Source organism: Corythoichthys intestinalis, chromosome 17 (genome assembly GCF_030265065.1).
Source record: "Corythoichthys intestinalis isolate RoL2023-P3 chromosome 17, ASM3026506v1, whole genome shotgun sequence".
Taxonomy (NCBI): Eukaryota; Metazoa; Chordata; class Actinopteri; order Syngnathiformes; family Syngnathidae; genus Corythoichthys; species Corythoichthys intestinalis.
Genome location: NC_080411.1, coordinates 11,282,948 through 11,295,404, shown reverse-complemented (window position 1 = coordinate 11,295,404; position 12,457 = coordinate 11,282,948). Strand labels below are relative to the sequence as shown.

General features: G+C 38.8%; 1 protein-coding gene across 2 annotated transcripts in view; it reads right to left on the bottom strand.

Annotated features, from left to right (window-relative positions):
* The window catches only part of dym (dymeclin), a 145,053-nt gene that overhangs the window by 63,046 nt on the left and 69,550 nt on the right, over positions 1-12,457 (bottom strand). The window lies entirely within an intron of this gene.

The window sequence follows — 12,457 nt, the reverse complement described above, 5'->3', positions numbered from 1 at the left end:
ATAATGGTAAATGCAACAACTTCAAAGTTTTCCAATAAGCATTCTATGAAAACTAAAGAACAACTTCAACTGAAATTGTGGGAAAATTGATTATACTGCACCACTATAATTATTGCTGGAATCAAAATAGTGCAAATAGCAATTATTTGGGAGAAGTGCAAGTGCCAATAAGGCATTGCCATATCACATTTGGCTCACAGTGCTTCTGGCTCAAAATAACAGCAAAGGCACAGAGCTTCAGTACAGTAAATGAGGTGTGTCATGAGTTCATAATACATTATTTTTCAATCATTTATTGTTCATTTAATTTTTGCAGCATGGACACAAATAGTCTTTTCACATAACAAATCCCACGCAACTTAGTTTGGAGACTGATCCTGACTGATCTAATGTTCCATAAGCATAACGGCTGTGCTAAGCTGTGACAAAGCCTTATACAAAGGCAGAAGGCTTCTCCATTCACTTTGAAGGCAACATGCATATTGGCCCAAAATGAAAAACCAATGTCGATATTATCCAATGTCATTTTAAAATGCGTTTATCGGCAGATAGTAACGGTTCTCTTATCCCGTAAAGATCTAATGTTCTTTTATCCCAGCTACCCGATAATATCAGACAACTCAAACAATGTAAAAAAAAGCTAACAAAAACAAAAACAAACAAAAGTAAAGTTTGCATAATTTTTAATGCTTCAAACATTTAATGCTTGTAAAGGCCTGAATTTTGATTAAAACCCATTCAATGACTTTTAATGCTTTTTAATGACCCACAAAAAAAAAAAAAAAAAAAAAAAAAAAAAAAACCAAACAACAACAATCAGACATTGTAAGCAGTTACTCATTACCCGAGTTTTCTTTTCACTAAATACTTTTTTTATTAGTACTTCAGTAAATTTTTGGACGACTACTTTTACTTGAGTAATATTATTTTGAAGTAACGCTAACTAGAGATGTCCCGATCGATCGGCATCCCGATTGATCCGGTCCGATCACGTCATTTTCAAAGTATCGGAATCGGCAAAAAAATATCGGCCATGCCTTTTTTTAATATATACATATATTTTTTTAATTAAATCGTTTTCTAATTGTATTTAACCTTACAGACTTAATATGTTACACTCATCCAGAGTTTTTAGTTTAGGCTTAAGGTAGGGTTATCAAATTTATCCCGATAACGGCGGTAATTAATTTTTAAAAAAATGTATCACATTAAAATATTTAACGCAATTAATGCATGCGCTGCACGACTCACTCAGGCATTGTTGCGCTCAATCTGTAATGGCGCCGTTTTACCTATATAAAGAAACAAAAGGCAGCGTAAAATGAGTAGAGTGAATTTTGGCAGCCTTTGGAGCCTTCTTTAAATTGGCTAAAGCCTTACAATCCCTCTCCTTACGATTAGAAATATCATGGGAAGCAATGTGGGGAAGCAAGGTAGCAAATGATCTTTTTCTTAACACCTGATGTTATTTCCCAACGCAGAGAAGATATATCAATTGGTAGCACTACGCACAGTCATGGTTCCACTTCCCATCATATATTTGGGCATGGCTGCAGTATCATTTACTGAAAGCTCAACAAATACACTAGATGGCAATATTTAGTCACAATATACAAAGTCACAAGTCTTTCTATCCATGGATCCCTCTCACAGAAAGAATGTTAATAATGTAAGTGCCATCTTGAGGATTTATTGTCATAATAAACAAATACAGTACTTATGTACTGTATGTTGAATGTATATATTCGTCAGCGAAATGTATATGATCGGGAAAAATTATCGGGAATGATTGGAATTGAATCGGGAGCAAAAAAAAAAAAAAAAAAAAGCAGTCGGATTGGGAAATATCGGGATCGGCAGATACTCCAACTAAAACGATCGGATCGGGAGCAAAAAAACATGATCGGAACAACCCTAACCCTAACCTTACTTGAGTAAAATCTTTGGCAACTCTACCCACCTATAGACATCACCCATTCCCTTCTTCATATCTAGCTAAAATACTAAAATTGCAGATTTCTGCCACTTTAAAAATGTTGAAAAGTAGCAAGCTATTTTTTCATACCAATCCCCAATTTCAAATAAATACACTATATTTTCAACAAAAAGTTTTTACTGGTCTCTCATATAATTTGAGCCCCTCATATATTTACTTTATATGTTTTGACAGTCACGATGGCCTTCCAAGGGAAACCATAACTGCCAAACAATCATTGGTACACTTATGTGGTGGCATAACAAAGCTTCCGCTATACAACTTCGCTAACAATACATGTAAGTGTGGAAGGTCGCATTTTCCACTTCAGGCAAAACACACCTGGGCTCAGCTTGCTTACAAGAAATGAACCGATAAAGGCTACGTATATATGTGTGTGTCTATGTGAGTGCACATGGACATAAACAATACATTACAGTCTCTTTTTATTGCCAAATGTCAATAACAGTAAACTAGAGCCCTGCCAGACATGGGAACCAATGTCACGTTGAGTTAGTATAGTCTAAAGTCAAGCACAACAGTGCTATCAAAGACACTGACCAGTTCTCTGACCCAGACTTTATGTCACACGCTATTCAAGGAAGAGTGAAAAAAAAATCCTTGTGGCAAAATTCCCATGAAAGACCACAGGGGAAAATCCTGTGGGTGCCCGTGAGCAAAAAAGCTAGTTGACAGTCTTTGGATAATAAGCTGTGATGTTCAGACATTAACACTCTGACCTTACTGTGTGTCGCTTGTTATTTGCTGTTGTTGTTGCTGTTAGATTCAGCATGGATGCACTCCAATGTAGCAGATATGACAGAATTATACGCCTATATATATGTCTACTAGCTCTTAAATAAAACAGAGCCCCTATAGGAAAGGAAGCAAGCCTCAAAACATAACTGTATAATTGCATTTTCTATAGAATATGCACGCACTGATGTGTGTTTGCAAAAGGGGCCTCATCAGACAGCCGCTGCATGCTTGAAGGAGCACTCACATGCACTCATGTTTCCCCAGACACCTAAGGGCCTCTTCATACATGTCACACACCCCTCATACAAACACAAATGATAAACACACTTAAGAGAAGGGCTATGCAAATCTCATGTGACAGTCGGAGTAGGACCTAGACAGGCAAACCTGAAGGTAGAGGTGTATTAGCATTAGGGATGTCCCGATCCAGATTTTTGCACTTGCAATACCGATATTGTTTTGCACTTCCGATCCGATACCGATACCGGCCTATCTGAGCATGTGTTAAAGTTTAAAGTTATTTAGCCTCCTTACTTAGTTGTCAAACTCATGTTGAAAAAGGTTTTAGTACTCTTGATAACAATTAGCCAGCTGAATTAGGTGAGTTTGAATAACACAGAACGGTTGGTAACAAGAAACTGACCTGTTTATTCAGTGACAAACACAAAACATTATAAATAACAAACAGAAATGGCATAGTCAGTCAGTAAAACGTGCAAATAATATTGTAAACTGTCTTAAAAAAGCAAAACACACAAACAACCTCAGTGGAAAATCCCACAAACCCCACAAGCTATTAGATGCTTTTAATGTTTCGTGCATTAGATACAAAAATTGTATAAAAAGCCTCTCAGGTTTGAATAAACGACTATTTCAGAATCAAGTTAACATTTTAAAACAATAAATAAAATACTCAAGTCCCCATTCTGTATCAGCAGCTTTAAACTACATTCAGTTCATTTAATTTTGCGAATCAACTGTTAAAGTTGTTAAAATTGCTCCCGTTATTCCATAATTTCCCTTCTGTCTACTTTCGACATGTGAAAGTTTTAAAACTGTTTTGAAGATAGATTCTAGTCATGATTTTGCCGATTTCGGAGTATTTTAGATAAAAAGTTAATTAGGTTCGCTTGGAAGGTTCACAACAGCCTACTAGGGAAGTCTGCATTAAGATGGCGGCTGTTTACTAACGCAACTAGTTCTCAATACTTCAATGTTGCTAACGCCATCGAGTCTGTCATTTTGCATCTAGTTCTATATACATATGATATCTATTATCTACAGTAAAACGATGTTGATGTAGTTTGTAGCGGCTGTCAGCAGCAGTCAGGTATTCTTGTGTTTTTTATCCGGCGGCATGAGTTGAGCTAAAGCCGTGAGTTGAGCATTGGCATTACCCGGGTCTATGACAAGCATGATGTTTACTCTCGGGACGCAATGCGGTCTGTTTCTCATTGCGTCCCGAAGACCACGCTGTGTATTAGTTCCGCTTTACTTGACATATTTCAATAATCGGAATTCGGATGTTTGTGAATTGTTCTCGAATCTTCCACGGCCGAATCGCTCAAGGATGTAATGACGGCTGGGCATGTTGTACCGTGGTTCTAAGTGTTGGATAGTGCGTCTTTACTCACGAGAGATAATGGCTCGTCATCCAGAATGAATTCTTCGGCAATGACTCTTGTTATTTCCTGGGCTTTGGGACTGTCGAGTGCCAGTTTGTCACGCATAGCAAAAGTTTCTGCCACTGTTAGTTGCGTAGGACCTTTCTTTTTGTATTCGGTTTTCTTAACATACTTCTTATATTGTTTGTGGTGGTATTTCGCTAAATGCTTGATTAGGTTGGTTGTATTAAAACTTCTTACAGCTTTACCACCACGCTTGCAGCAACGGGTCCTTTTTTTTTTTTTGTTTGTTTGTTTTTTTTGTTAATTACGAAAAATGATACTGAGGCACTTTTAATATTGAAATGCTGTGGAATCTAAAGTGGCAAGAGAAACAAAAATCCCTCTAACCTTTGCTTTCTCTTTCAAAGAAGCTAAATTGGATCTTGCCTCACCCTTTGAAAATCCCCGTTCTATATTATGTTAGCATAAATGCAGTCTTTGATATTAATGTGCTTTACAAAGAATTGGAATAAGTGCTCAATAATTTAATAAGCTGTTCTATGAGTTTAAAGGCATTTTCTTCTATGTGTTTGAATCAGAACAGGCACGTAGCGACAAGCTTCTCTGGGTGCGCCGAGTGCAACAGAGAGCAAGACTTTTTAACAACTGTATTAGTAAATCAAATAACATTTGGAACAGGCTTAGAACATATTTTTCAAGCCCAAATTCAAGCACTTTTTAGGGCTTTTCGAAACCAATTTTCAAGTTATGTTAGTAAATAAAATATGGTGCCTTCTTACAAGTACGCACACGTCTTCCAAAATTTTCTCCCACCCCAGAAGCTTGAGAAATTTAATCCTGGCGGCAGTGAGCATTTTGTGGCAAACTCTAAACGCGTCCCATAGCAGAGGTGCTGGTGTAGTAATAGCACGCCGTTCGGTAGACGGAGACACATAGGTCAAGACCGAGGAAACCTTGATAAATGTGCTTTAAGTTTGGGACACTGGAAAAATGGCTCTCACGCCTCCAATTGCTGAGCTACATGATATCTCGATATACGTTTGTGTGGAACTGTAGTTCACACCAACAACAAACTATTCCGTTCTCGCCGAAAGTAGTAAAACTCTTTACAAGACTATAACAAGACTCTCCTACTCCTTAAAGGGAACCACGGATAGAAAGACTTGTTGTTCTTAAAAAATAAACATTATGAGTAAAAATAATTTGATATTAAAACCCCTCTTGATGTTTTTGTTTTTAAACAATTTGTAAAATTAGTTTAACGAGTAGGTTGCCATAGTTGTTGATATGGCAGGGCGGTGAGATCACTGAGTTTCGCTGCCGGGCTTCCAGAGTATGACTCAAGCGACGTAAACATATCATCTGTTCAGCCCTTCCAATTTGTACACGAGAGGAACATTAATGAGCTTGACAGCACTGTCGGTATTTCACAAAAAGAGCAGCAAAAGCAAAATGAGCAGGAAAGACGGGATGAGAAGAGAGTAGGACAAAACCGGTGTTCTGCCAAAATATCCTACACCGGGTTAACAACTACAAGAAGGCGAATTTGTCACCCAAAGTACTACCGTGCGCTTTCAGCTTATTTTGTTTAGGTGCATACAGACAGAACATACTAAAGATGCCAGAAGAAAATATTCAAACCTAGTACTATCAAATAAGCGTGGTTTAAATACGCTACGTGATTAATGTGGTTAACAGATCAACAATCTGCCTAAAGCTATCATAAGAAAACACAATGCTTAAAAGTATGAGGGAAACACATGCAAAAAGTGTTTTTGAGGCACTTAAAGGTAATAAAAGACTCAATAAAAACACAAATAGTAAGTACTTGCCACTTTTAACCGATGTGCGCATGTGTTGGATGTCTCGCCACGTAAGAAGGAATTGCAGAACACCGGTAGTGTTCGTCTAGTGCAGTACTTCTCAAATAGTGGGGCGCGCCGAGCGATGCCAGGGGGGCCGCATGTGACCTCGGGGAAGATGCTTTTTTTTTTTTTTTTTTTTTTTTTTGCCGTACTGGAATAAAGTGTACTTGCACATCCACTCAGTGGGTGGCAGTGGCGCTCTCATTTTCAGAGTGCGCGCAGTATTTTTTGAACTAAGGAAGAGCACTCAGCACACACAGAAAACAGATATGAAGAGCAGTGTGCCGCCGCCGTTTTCGGAAGCCGTTTTCCGACCGAACTCACTCACGGAGCGACCCACTGTCTTGTCCAGTTCTCACGTCGCCGCCCGAGAAGTGCCATTTTTGGCTTGGGATCGTCACGACGACCGCCCTCACCTGCGGTTCTACCTTGGCCGCCGGGAATGCGCTTTTTTCGTGCCGTTTGCCTTTTAAAGCTTTGACTTTTAATACAGTGGGTGATGAGGAGAGACCACTGTTTACTGTGTCTAAAAATAATTATAGCGGACAGCCAGAAGCCAAATCAATTAAGACGCCACTTAAAGACATTAGACCCCAATCTCATTGATAAGCCGCTCGATTGTTTTTCAGTGAAAACGTGCCGAATATTGCCAACAATCGTCCTGCTTTGTCAGTGTATATCAGTAAACCAGAGAGCATTGTTAGCATGCTCATTGCAAAATAACTCCACACCATTGCAAAGGAGGTAAATACTGTGAGCAGCAAAAATAAAAACTGTCCTTCTGTCCAAGGACACTTTTTTTCATTTATTCAGTTTTGTTTTTTCGGTCAAATTTTTTGGCATATTGTCCTCATGAGTGAATGTTTCTGATCAATTTTAATTTGTTATTATTTACTGATTTTATTACATTTTATTTTTCTGTATCAAATGGTCAAAAATGTACCTTGAGTGTATTTTTACAGTTTGGATGTGACTTTTTTTTAAATTCAGGCAAATTGATGCGCGTCAAGTCTTCTCTGTTACAAACAAAACAATGTTAATAAAGTTATACTTTATTATAAGTTGATCTATGTTACTTTTTTTCTTTATTAGAAAAAAAAGGACACAATGTTAGGCAGATGCGTATTTATAATAGTAATTTTATAAACAAATGATACTATTTACAGTGGTGGCAGAGTTTGGGGGGGCGCGAAACTTTACGTCTTCCTTGGGGGGCGTAACAGAAAATAATTGAGACGCACTGGTCTAGTGACAGTGAAAAACTACATCCTCTCACCGAGCGTCCATTGCACGCATAAAACATGGCGCCCTCCGTAGTTCAAAACATGTACTAAATATTATAGATTTTTAAATCAATGGAAATATTTTATGTGTTTCTAATAACATATTTTAGTAAAAGACAACAATAATAGCTTATTAGAGCCTACAAGTCTAAGTCTGAGGTTCCCTTTAAAACAAGACTCCCTGTTTTTTTGTGTAACAAGGGGAGTCGATCAAGAACCAGGCAAGTAGGCAGAGTCCTAGCGGCGATGAAGCTGAGCGAAGTAGCTCCGGCCAGATTAAACGGCGACTGGCAGAAGGGGTGTGGATGTTGCGGAAAAAAATGAAATGGTCGTGCGATAAAAATATTGTAATAAACCACAGCAAATGCATATGTATGCATTTAAAGACTACTCAATTTGTATCCTGTTCACTTTATCAAACTCCAAACTACTCATGCACAGGCTCAATTGCGCTGTACTTGATGTGATGCGGGACAGCAAGGAAAAGCAACTTCAGAACGAGCATGTAGCAGCAATAAGGCAAATTTATTTGATTTTTTAAATTTTCATATTTATAGACAAGGTGCTGAGAAATATTGTGCGTCTAACACTTGCAAGCATTTTCAAGGACTTTACGCAAAATTCAAGCATTTTTCAAACCTTAAAATCAGGACAGAAAAATCCAAGAATTTAAGAATTTCAAGGACCTGTACAAACCCTGTTGGAAAGTATCCCACCTACAAAGCTTCAACAATTAGTTTACTATGGTCCTAAATGATTATTGAGAGTTGTTAATAGGTTAGCTTTTTGAGTCATCAAGTTCAATATGAGTGAATATTAGCAGTAAAAAATTATAGGATTAAAGTTGATTTAACTTTTGATAGCTTGCCTTTGTACCGTAATCAATTAAGTTCAAAAGGAACTGAAAATCATTGTATCCTGTTTTTAGTTGCGTTGTACAAAATGTTCAAACGTCATAGTTTGAAAATTTGTAGGGACTTGCCTGCGAGTTAGGCGTGCGAGCGTCATTACCAGGCAATGCTGACCAACAACGGCTGTCTCATTCATTTTTCTATTGATGCACCGACTCCAACAAGAATTCAGCATGAGCACTGTATTTTAATTAAATTACTTTTATTGAATTTATTAAACACTGAATATGAAAACACATGCTCCTTCAAAGTCATCTGTCAGATGAGTGGCACTCACGTCACTGGTGTTGATGTTTAAAACACCCGCATCGATTCACGTCACATTTACAGTGTGACATAATTTCCAAATAGGCTTCAACAAGTTACCTAAGGCTTCAAAAAGTTACCAAAGTTGTTGTTAGCCTTTTGCACATGGTGGGTGTGTAATGATTCTAGATGGGCGATTTGGTACAATTTGAAAGTGAACAAGCTAGGCACGTAAATAAAGACTTGAGCTGAGCTTAAAGTAAGGATTTTAGCCTAATTTTGGCCCAACAAACACAGATACGTTAAAAAAAAAACAACACTTTGTCATACTTTTGTCATAAACTGGATGACATTTTTTTTCTAATTGTATTTTTTGTCCGAAATATTGTCATTGATCATACACACTTTATGACGACATGAGAATAAATTGAGGAAAACCAAAACCCAAACCCCCCAAAAAATCAAAACAAAACCTAAAGAAACCCCCCCCCAAAAAAACAAAACAAAACCAACCCAACCCAACCTAAAAAACAAAAACCAAAACTAAACTAAAATGAAACAAAACAACCAAAAAATAACACAAACCAAAAAAAATCCACAAGTTAAATAACTTCACACATTAGGTGGTTGTGCACCCTACTTGTCTATAAAGTCCAGTAAAGATTTCCACATTTGTTCGAAATCGTCTGCCTTCCCTCTTACCACACAAGTTAGTTTTTCCAACGTAATAGTTAATAATAGTCTAATAGTCTTTTCCTTAATCTATTGATTTATTGGGGATGTGTCCATTTTCTTCCAGAATAACGCAATGAGCCTCCTGGCCCGTTTTATAACATTCAATAGGCAAGCCGTCATGTCCGCATATTTTCCCATTCCATGTGTTTTGGATCGTTTTCGATATTTCTTCACTAGTTCAATGACTCTCCCATTCTGCCTTAAAGTCTTCTCCTAATGTTTGGAATTGATACTGATCCACTCAATTTTTTTAATCCAAAGTTTTTCCACAGTGACCTGGAAGAGCAGCACAGCTACGCCAGGATGCTCTTTGTGGATTATAGTTCAGCATTCCACACACCATCATCCCGGACATTCTCCTTACAAAACTGGACATTCTGCCCCCCCCCACATGCTCCTGGATTAAGAGCTTCTTGTCCAACAGACCCCAGACTGTGAGACTTGGCCCCCACCATTCTTCCACCCGCACACTGAGCACCGGCTCAAAACAGGGCTGTGTGCTGAGCCCCCTCCTGTACTGCCTCTATACCAACGACTGCAGTCCAATTCATAGGAGCAACGCCATCGTCAAGTTTGTGAATGACACCACAGTGGCTGGACTGATCTCACAAGGAGATGAGGAAGCCTCGAGAGAGGAAGTTCGCAAACTCTCAGGCTGGTGCTCAGACAACAACCTGGCCCTAAATACCATCAAAACCAAAGAGGTCATCATGGACATCAGGAGAAACAGAACCGATCCGCCGCCCCTGTACATCAACGGCGAGTGTGTGGAGAGGGTCCACCCTTCAGGTGTAATTTTACGTCGGCTCACCTTCCCCGAGCAGAGCGATCTACACCCGTTAGATCAGGGGTCCCCAACAGCCGGGCCGCGGACCGGTACCGGTCCGTGGCAGAAATAATGAATAATTTATTAATGACTGCATTCTGGCCGATTGACTTTGGCCTGTGCCGCTTAACACACCAATATCCCTGTCTACTCTAGATATACAACTACAGAATAGGAGGTCGTCATAGAAATGCATTGATTGGGCTGTTAGCACTAAATCTTGTTTTGTACATCTATGTGCGCTTGGCCTCGATAATAACGTATGACCTAGGTCGTCGCCAATCACATTTCTTCGCGGAAATAATTGCCCCCCAAACTAGAATGACTGAATAACAGACGTCTTTGGACAGACTTTTTACGGGGAAAAGGGAACCTGACGAGCCAGAAGATGTGCCTACAACCTCGAAGAAAACAAAATTTATGCTACTTCCCAATCACTAAAGACCCACGAACTGCGACGGAGTGAATTCGTGACCCGTATGTGAATAAACCGAGTGATTCGAGCATGTCTGTGCAACAGGAATATCAGCTTGTAGAGATCGCAAATCACGTAGACCTTCAACGTACATTTGAGACAACAACTCTACCGAAGTTCTGGATTAAAGTCATTTCGGAATATCCTGACATCGCTAGGAGCGCACTGAAAACGATGCTACAATTTCCAACATCGTGTATTTGTGATGCTAGCTTCTCTCACTCCCATCTCGGGACCATCTCGTCTCAAAGAAACAAACTCAGGCCTCCCACTGATTCAGCGGCTGAGTTGTATTTTTTTCCCTGCACTTAACACGGCGGGGCTAAAAGCAAATGTTATTTTATATTTGCTGTATTTTTCTGCCACACATTGCCGGTGTTCTGACAAATTTGGCACGCGCGTGACGTTAAAAATGTAGCGATTCCAAAGTACATACTTCAAACTTTCTTTAAAGAAAGGAATACTAACTTACGTTTGCCATGTTAGGTGCACACAACGACTGCACATAGCTCTCTCACTTAAGGACTTCTCCGTGTCGTTAAGCATTAATTTACGCCATTTCCGTGTTGCACATGTATGTTTATGATGTAAATAGTTTTTTAGCACCACTGGATAACATTGACAGTCCAACTGAATATAAAAGAGGGCTTTTTTCACCGCCACAAAACTTTGGGAGCAAAATTTTATGAGGGTGCAAAATTTGCCAGAACCGGTCCGTGAAAAAAAGACCCAAATCAGACCGGTCCGTGGTGCAAAAAAGGTTGGGGACCCCTGCGCTAGATTCTTGTGCTCGCCAATAAAATATTACACTCCTCAACCGTTGGTCTGCTCTGGGATTCCTTCCTGCTCACGCACCCTTAACACAGGGAGAGGCTTCAGAAGACAGTCAAGGCAGCACAGAGGATCATTGGCTGTCCTCTCCCCTACCTGATGGACATCTAATCCTCCCGGTGCCTGAGCAGAGTTCTAAACATCCTCAAGGAAAGTTCACATCCTGGTTTCCAGCTGTTTGAACTGCTCCCTTCTAGGAGACACTATAGGTGTTTGAAAGGAAGAACAAACAGACTGAGGAACAGTTTCTTTGCTGAAGCCATCTCCACCCTGAACAGCCATATGTAACACCACATCACTCAACGTCCAATATTCATTTACATGCAATATTCTATGTGCAATACTTACTTACATGCAATATTAACGTTATATTTGTTTTAGGGCTATCAAAATTATCGCGTTAACGGGCAGTAATTAATTTTTTAAATTAATCACGTTAAAATATTTGATGTAATTAATGCACATGCCACGCTTAAACAGATTACAATGACAGTACAGTGTAATGCCCACTTGTTAATTGTTTTTTGGTGTTTGTCGCCCTCTGCTGGCACTTGGGTCCAACTGATTTTATGGGTTAGTACCATGAGTGAGCATGGTTTAATTATTGACATAAACAATGGTGAGCAACTAGTTAATTTTTTTATTGAAAATTTTATAAATTTTATTAAAAGGAAAACATTAAGAGGGGTTTTAATATAAAATTTCTACAACTCGTACTAGCATTTATCTTTAAAGAATTACAAGTCTTTCTATCCATGGATCACTTCAAGAGAATGTTAATAATGTTAATGCCATCTTGTTGATTTATTGTTATAATTAACAAATACAGTACTTATGTACCGTATGTTGGAATTTATATATCCGTCTTGTGTCTTACCTTTCCATTCCAACAATAATTTACAGAAAAATATGGCATATTTTAT